This window comes from Oryx dammah, unplaced genomic scaffold (assembly GCF_014754425.2).
Source record: "Oryx dammah isolate SB20612 unplaced genomic scaffold, SCBI_Odam_1.1 HiC_scaffold_21, whole genome shotgun sequence".
Taxonomy (NCBI): domain Eukaryota; kingdom Metazoa; phylum Chordata; class Mammalia; order Artiodactyla; family Bovidae; genus Oryx; species Oryx dammah.
Window position 1 is genome coordinate 36,084,805 of NW_024070205.1, and position 8,984 is coordinate 36,093,788.

Genomic DNA, 8,984 nt, shown 5'->3' on the forward strand with positions numbered 1-8,984 from the left:
AGGAACTCAAGTAAGCCAGAGTGTAAGACAGGGGAAACTGCAGAAAGAGGGAGGCGGAAAGAAGAATGAGAGGAGATGGGAATAGACCTACAGAGAAACGAGGGTTCCTGGAGCCACATGGTCTGGCCTGAGCATCAGCTGCTTCCAATGGCTCCCATACTCCGTTTCTCATTTGTGTGTGAGAAGTGTGGTCCTGGGGTCAGCGCTTGGGATGCCTGAGAGAGCCCTGGTGCTTTATTGCTCTGCGAAATCTTTGAAGTAAGTGCACAGTTGCTTTTGGGCATCTGTAATGTTAGCATCCCTCACCTGGAACCCTACTGCAGAACATGCATCCATCCATCAGACCTGCAGCTTTGCCTAGGTTTCTCTGTCTCTTTGGCCAGCTGCTGGTCTGTACAGCTGGCTAACACTGCGAATAAGTGTTAGGGTGAATAATTAACTTAATAAAGTGATCAGACTAGTCAAGTCCCATCTGCTAATGAGGGCACCTTACTAGAGAGGGGTGGGGATTCTGGGTCCCCTCCCTCTCCTGTGTAGAAGGCTCCAGTGACCTAATCCATATAGAATCGGTCAAGGTCACATTTGTTGCCTACTTTCTAGCTCACTGTCTTCTTTGACTCTAAAATTTTCCATTGACTTTGAACATGTTTCCGCCCTATTTGAAAAGCATATTGTTTTGGTTTTTATCGTGTGCCACATTACACTCTGAACTTGCCTTTTCTGTTTTCATCCAACCATATCTCCAGCTCATCAAGGATGTGTCTTATTCTCAACTCCTGTTTTTCTGGAGACTGTGATTTGAGTGGCTGTCTGAGATTAGTTGACAAGTATGCCATTTTTAATCACAACATAATGTCAGAAATGACAAAGGAGACTTGTTTCTCCTTGGTGCCACCACAGCTGCACGAAGGAGGCCCACTGAGGCAAAGAAAAAGGGAGGGCAGTGAGGTGTGGTCAGCCCAGATAAACCGGGAAGCAACACCAGTCCAGGGGGGCAGGGAGGGGTGATCAGTCTGGATGAGCAGGGATGGGTGATCAGCCCAGGTGAGCAGAAAGAAGAGATTAACACAGGTGAACAAGGAGGTATGGTCAGTCCAGGTGAGCAGGGAGGAGTGATAAGCCCAGGTGTACAGGGAAGTACCATCAGCCCACATAAACAGGGAAGTACTGTAAGCCCAGGGGAGCCAATGCTCAGGTTTGCACAGGACTGGCATGGAAAGATGAATTTGGCTACACAAGAACACATACCTTTTGGCTGTAGGTAATACAGACAGGCCATTGTTCTGTTTCATTTAGGAGTTCCAGCTCTGGAATCCTGAAGACTGAATTATTCTGAACAAGTTAGTTGTCTAGATGAGTAAAGGTTCAATTCTATATAAGCACCTCTAAGATGCTTAGTCCACTTTGGATTAAAATTTTAAGGTGTACCTTGCTCTTGCCTGTTGTCTGCAATAGATTAAGCTGAACACAATTAAACTTTTCTTAATGACCAAGACCCACTAATATAAATATCAATTATTATCCTTCATCATAATATATTTATGCCCACTGGGCCTATAATTACACGAGTCCTCTCCCTACATGAAACAACCCTAACTGTTACACTTTTGGATTTCTTGTTTTAGATGTTGAGAGAGGAATTTCATCTCTCAATTATTAAAGCAATGTACACCCATGTTCATGGGTAAAATAGTCAAATTATTAACATATAGAAGGCATGTAACATACAGAGGCAGTATAGTAAAAGTATGGCTTTTCCAATAGTCATGTATGGACGTGAGAGTTGGACCATAAAGACTGAGTGCTGAAGAACTGATGACTTTAAACTGTGGTGCTGGAGAAGACTCTTCAGAGTCCCTTGGACTGCAAGGAGATCAAACCAGTCAATCCTAAAGGAAATATCCATTGGAAGGACTGATGCTGAAGCTGAAGCTCCAATACTTTGGCCACCTGATGCGAGGAGCCAACTCATTGGAAAAGACCCTGATACTGGGAAAGACTGAAGGCAGGAGGAGAAGAGGGCAGCAGAGGATGAGATGGTTAAATAGCATCACTGACTCAATGGACATGAATTTGACCAAACTCCGAGAAATAGTAAAGGGCAGGGAAGCCTGGCTTGCTGTAGTCTATGAGGTTGCAGAGTTGCACACGACTTAGCCACTCAGCAACAACAGAAGACCAATTGATACAGAAATGACACTTGGTGCTAAGGCAGGGTCCGGAGGACTCTGCTCTGCTAGAAGTTAACTCTTTAGTTGATAGATTATAAAGAGATTGGGAAGTGCTAGGGAAAGGCTGGGAAGCTGGAGCATCTGGAGGTACCAATGTGTATGTTCACTTTTTAATAGTTAATGATTCCTTACTGATGGCTCAGTAGTAAAAGAATCTGCCTGCCAATGCTTGAGACATGGGCTAGATCCCTGGTCTTGGAAGATCCCCTGGAGAAGGAAATGGCAACTCACTCCAGTATTCTTACCTGGAAAACCCCATGGACAGAGGAGCCTGATGGGTTACAATCAATGGGGTTGCAATGACCTGGACACAACTTAGCGAGTGAATAACTATGACAAACTGTAACATAGGCTGTCAGCTGTTGCTTCTTAATTGTCCATTTGGTGCCTTCACTTCCTGGCTTCTTGCTGCTTTTTATCTAGTTGGTCAGCGATCAGATAATTACACTCCTTAGAATTATATGCACAAGAAGAATGGAGACAGCTGAACCAAAAGCCTTGAGGCTGTTCTAAACCCAAAGAATCCAAACACTGAAATATTCATTTTTGACTACTCAAGAAATGTTTATATCCTTTCTGACTTTGGGTTATACCCATATATGTGAAGCATTACTAAACTGTCATCTAAATAACATACTGGCAGAATATTCGACCACATCTAGCCCTGATTCAGTGAGGCCATGATTTCTCTCCCCAGCCTCTTGGTGGATGAATTCCCCAGTCTTACAGGGAACCTCCAGTCTCATCTGTCCACCTAGAATTCAGCACCTACTGTTTCGTCTACCAGCAGGCATTTTCATCCATTGTATCTATCCTTCTTCCTTACTGAGTACCAGTAAGCCACATCAAAAAACATCCAGACTAGGACTTCCCTGGCAGTCTGGTGGTCAAGAGTCCACCTTGCAATGCAGGGGACACAGATTTGATCTCTGATCAGGGAACTAAGATCCCACATGCAAGGAAGCAGCTAAGTCCACATGCTATAACTACTGAACCTACGTGCCACAACGAGAGAGTCTGTGCAGCACAACAAAAAATCCCACATGACACATGAAGATCCCACGTGCTGCAACTAAGACCCATCAGACAAATAAATAAACATTAAAAAAAAATCCAGACCAACACCCTTGTGGAGATTCTCTTCTCTTTTATTAATATGGGAATAATAGAGAGCTTCCTGGGTGGTGCTAGTGGTAAAGAGCCCGTCTTCCCATGCAGGAGACATGAGACTTGTGGGTTCGATCCCTGGGTCGATCCCTGGAGGAGGGCATGGCAACATACTGCAGTATTCTTGCCTGGAGAATCCCATTGAAAGGTTGTTGCTGAACCACAAAAAGATGCCAGGATTCTTGGCCTCTGGAGGAGAAGAATTTAATCCGGGGCCAGAGACTAGGCTTGATCGCTCAGAGCTTTTGTGTAATAAAGTTTTATTAAAGTATAAAGGAGATAGAGAAAGCTTCTGACATAGGCATCAGAAGGGGGCAGAAAGAGTGGCGCCCGGCCGGGGCGGGCCCGGGGCCCACGCTAGGGTCACTAGCAGTTTGTTAATGAAAGAAAGGAATGTCTTAAAACTCAGAATGGCACCAGGCCCCTCATCCGTAAGATGTATTTGGGGATAATCTTGGCACCAGACAAGTCATCCTGGGCCATAAAATAAATGACTTGAATCTCATAGAAGGGCAGATTACCATACAAACAGTTTTGTTTACATGAATGAGGGAAACAATGTCTGAGTATAACATAATGATTTGTCAAGTAGGTTCTGAGCCATTAGGCAGAACCAACTTGAAGACAGAGTCTGGGGTAAATGCATAGTACATGAACATAACTTAAGACAAACATTTCCATAAGAAAAATGCATTGGTTGACTCAAGGCTTGAGAATAGTTAACATCAGGTGGAACCAGGTGTCATTATGGCAACACAGTATTTTAAGAGAAACCTCCTTTTAAATTTGTATAGAGAAAGGAAAAAATATCGCTAGTTCGTTTCCTCCTGCCGCTTAAGAGAAATAAAAATGTCTGACACTTGCAGCCTATTTCCTCCTTTTTGAGACCCCTGGCCTTCCTGCCTATTACCCTCTCACCATGCACAGAGAAGCCTGGTAAGCTATGGTCTAAAAGGTTGCAAAGAGTCGGACACGACTGGAGAGACTTAGCAAGCACACACACATGCAAGCAAGATAGGATCCAATATCTAAAAATATTTACTGCTCAGACTTCCATCCACATTTTGTGGCCCTTGTCTGTGCAAACTCACCATAGGACCTGATGGAGTTGGAAGTCCCATTACCCTCTCCTGCTGGGTTTCTCTTCAGCTCCTTGGAAGACACTTGGGCCAGGTCTTGCTTTAAGTCCTTTTGTGTACTCCTCCCCTGGTCTATTTCTGTAGGACAGGTTTGTATGCTTCCAGCTCCACCCTGAATTGGTCAATAAGCAATTCCAGATCTATACTGAGTCCTAATATTCCCCTTACACCCAGAAACTGGTTACACAAGTAGAAGTGAAGTGAAGTCACTCAGTCATGTCTGACTCTTTGCAACCCCATGAGCCGTAGACTACCAGGCTCCTCTGTCATTGGATTTTCCAGGCAATAGTCCTGGAGTGGATTGCCATTTCCTTCTCCAGGGGAACTTCCCAACCCAGGGATCGAACCCGGGTCTCCCACATTGTAGACAGACGCTTTACCATCTGAGCCACCAGGGAAGTCCACAAGTAAAAGACTATTCATTTCCTGTCACCATAAGGTATAGTTCGGGCCGAGGCAGAAAGAGGAAAGACGACCTCAACAGAAGTAGGTTACCATTATTCAGGCAAGGAGGGGTGACAGTCTGCCTAAAGACCAGGCTGAGCGCGGAGAGGGATCTAGAAGGCTCCATGTTTATAGGGAGGTGTGTGGAACCAATAAGGGAAAATCAGGCGGGGTGTTTTGGGTATTCTTTAGTTGAGATGGCATTTGTAGTTGGGCAGGGGCTGATAAGTCTTCTGGGCAGGTGTAGGGGGTGGAAGGTTTCTGGACAGGGGGTGATAAGTCCCAGATAGATGCAACCAGCCTGGAGCATCAGGGAGGGACCTAAAGTTCTGTTTTGTTTTCTAGCAAGGGCCTTTGAAGCTGTTGTTTTCTTTCTTAAGCCCCAAAGACTCTTCCATTCCAAACCCTGAAATCATTAAAAAATGGGGAAAAGGGCGCTGTATCTCTCTGGTTACTTTCTGCTGGATAGGGGCAATGAATTTCGGTCTGGAATGGAGGATGGTCCTAGGGCCCAGGGTCTCCTTTTTCTGAGCTTGGTGTGACCTAATCTCGAGAGATGGCCCGAATCCATTCTTGGAGAAAGCTTTGAAAGAGATTGATGAGACAGGGTCCAAAGAAGAGGAATAGAATGATAAGTACCAGTGGTCCCAGGAAAGGGAGCAACCAAGGGAGGACCTGTTGGAACAGGTTTTGGGGACTGTAAAGGTTTTGTAACTCTTTTCTGCAGCGTTCAATTCTGTCTCTAAGTTCTTTGACTCTGCCCTGGACTATGCCCATTTCATTAACAAAATAGCAGCAGTCCTCTCCTAGGAAAAGGCAGGTCCCTCCCTTTTCTGCGGTGAGAAGGTCCAGGGCTCGCCTATTTTGTAGGCCCACAGAAGCTAATGAGTTAATTTGTCTTTGAATTGAAACGCGGAATTCCACTACCTGCTCCATGTCTTCATTAAGTTCTTGGGACAGCTTGTAGTAGAAATGGGCAGAGGTCGAGATGCTTCCAATCCTGGTGCCTAGGGCTGCTGCTATGCCAGTCCCAATCAGGAGGGGGGCTATGACAGCTCATCTTTTCCTGTGGGAAAGTTCCCCTTGGGGGTAGACTATTTGTTCTATCTCTTCTTCTTTGAGGAATGTTAGACCCGGGGTCAGGAAGACCAAGGTCCGGGGGGGGGTCCAACAGGAAACATGAATATGCATAGGTCCCCCAGAGAATGAAGATTCTCGGATTGGTGCAATTCTTTGTGCCGTTCCGGAGAACCCAAGTGGAACAGAAGGAGGGAGCTGAGTTTGTAAGACCAGTGTAGTTGGGACTAGAGTAGTTAATACAGGTTAGGTTTGAAGAGGCTGAGAGTAGGATATTGTCAGAGACTGGCCCAATGAGTTGTGTTGTTTTTTGTTGGGAAGGGGAGGTATAGTTTCCCTGTAACAACCAGGTTGAAGGTAAAGGAATTGCTCTGTGTGGTGAGGGAGACAGTAACGTGCATGTCCAGCACTGGGATGTGTGTGGTGTGTGCTGGGAGAATTGGAAGGAAGAGTTGAGAAGGCTGGTAAAGTGTTGGTTGCCAGAGGGAGGTTTTAGGAGAGGCTGTATTTGGGAAAGAAGATCTAGGCGATTATAAGGCTCAGGGGTCACCTGTAACCGGGAAATTATGTTCTTTATGACTTGTTCTTGTTTCTTTTCCTGATTTTGATCTAGTACCCTTCCCACATCTGAGTACCCCCCATGGTTAATGGGATAGAAACATATGTTTCTTCCATTTGGCTTATGGCAGGTACTCACAAAACTCCCTCTCTTTTGTACTTTAACAGTGAGTAGGGATTTGGACTTCCCACCCCTGAGGTTCACGGTGCATGGTTTTGGAGCTGTATTATAACATGAGGAATGTACATAGGAATAAATGTCAGAGCAGGGGCAGGGACTAGCCAGAAGGCTGGGGAGTGCAGCAAGGATAAGGAACAGAGGAGTCATGGGGCTGTTAGTTAGGCAGTGCAGAGGAAATAGCACCCTAGGAGTAGAACACCTATGTAGCTAGCAACATAGGTGATACCCATGGAAAGACGAAGGATAGGTGGCCAGTCCTGAGGGGAGACAGTTACTAGGCCTATAGCAAGGATTAAGATTAAGAGTGCTATTATAGTTAGAGAGACAGGGAGAGACCAGTCAGGGTGAGGGGGAAAAAGGCCCCAAGTTGGTGGTTGTTTGAATCTGAGGAGGAACAATGTTCATTAGGATGTAGAATGATGTAGAGAATGAGTAAAAAATCAATTTTTTCTGTAGTCAGGTTGCAGAAGGTTCGCTGGAGCTACAGTTGAGATACCAGTGTAGTCAGGCCTTTGAAGGAAGTTCCTGTCAGGGCGCTGGTCCAGAGGGCTTGTAGTAGTTGGTTCCAACCCAGTAGTTGGACCAGTTGTATGATGAAGAGAGTCCAGGTCATTTAGTGTCTTGTTGGATGGTTGACAGAGGTTGTCACCAGGTGAATTTTAAGGAGGTGGGCCCTGTGAGGGAGACCTGAGAATGATCAGTTAAGGAGGGCAGTGCAGGATCAGAGGTGACCCGTTTTAGGCGAGAGAGGTGTACCCAGGAGGTGACCTTCTCAAGTTTAGCTGCAGCTGAGGTAAGGAGGATGATTTTGAACGGTCCCTGCCACTTTAGGGTTAGGTCACCCTGGGGATTATCAGACAAATAGACCATGTCCCCAATTTATATAGGGGGCAGGGAGGCCTGGGGGTCAGGGGCAGGCAAGTTGTGTTTGCTGTATTTCCAGAGGGCATTGCGAAGTTCCACCAGCATAGGGGAGTGTAAGAAGCTTGGTATGGGAGGAGGTTCAGGAGGGAGTCCAGGAGGTTGCATGGGCCTTCCATATATCACCCCAAAGGGGCTCAGCCCCAGGGGCTTTCTGGGCAAAGCCCACATTCTGAGAACAGTTGGCAAAAATTTAGCCTAATCCAGATGTACTTCAAGGGTTAGTTTGGCAAGGGTTTCTTTGATTATTCTATTCATCCTTTCTACCTTTCCTGAGGACTGTGGACAGTACGGAATGTGAAATTTCCAGGGTATCTGTAAAAATTGGACAAGTTGTTGGGTGACCTTGGATGTAAATTCCGGGCCATTATCAGACTGTAGGGATGAAGGCAGGCCAAACCTGGGGATAATTTCTGTGAGGAGGATTTGGGCCACGGTGTGGGCTCTTTTGTTTGTAGTGGGTAATGCTTCTACCCATCCCGAAAAGGTGTCCACAAGGACCAGGAGGTATCTGACTCTCCGGACTAGGGGTGTCAGAGCCTGGCTCCAGCAGCCAGGGGATCAGCCTGAAGGGATGAGTGGTGTCGGCACGAAATGATGTAGCCTCTGACTTGAAGTATGGGACTACATGTTTATTTCAGGCATCAGGTTCTCTTTTATACTTTTTCAAAAGCATGAAGTCAGAGGTTTGACATTGTCAGTGCCCCCTCACCCAGATTATGGTCTCATTGTTGCTCTTCAAACAGAGTTCCTGCTTCAGCGATTCTCTCAGAATCTTGTTTACTTGTGATTACATTGTAACTCATGCTTATGTCTCGGCTGCATAACACATTCCTCAGTTTATCTCTTATCTTTTTAAATCCTCCTTGCCCCTAGTATCCTAAGCTCACTATCTCCTACAAAGGCTTTTAAATATTCTTAATTATTCCTAAACCCGAAACTCAGCAAACTTCTTTTGCCATAAACATTTCCCTCACAAACAGGTCTCAGATAACAATCCTTCCCATGGCCTCAAGCTGCGGCCTACGTGCTCATCCTGGGACATTCTTTGTAAAAATCCTTGATCAAATGTCAATGGTTACTTTATAGATTATTTTCTGGGCACAACTGCAGAAGGCTTCATGCTTTTTCATGCTTCTCTCAAGAACAATAAGCACCTTAACATTCTTTCCAGCCAACTCAACCGAAGAAAGGAAGAAACAAGTCAGAATCACAAGAGCTATCTCCTTCATCCCTGGTCCGTGCCTGTGGAATGAGGAGAGGGGG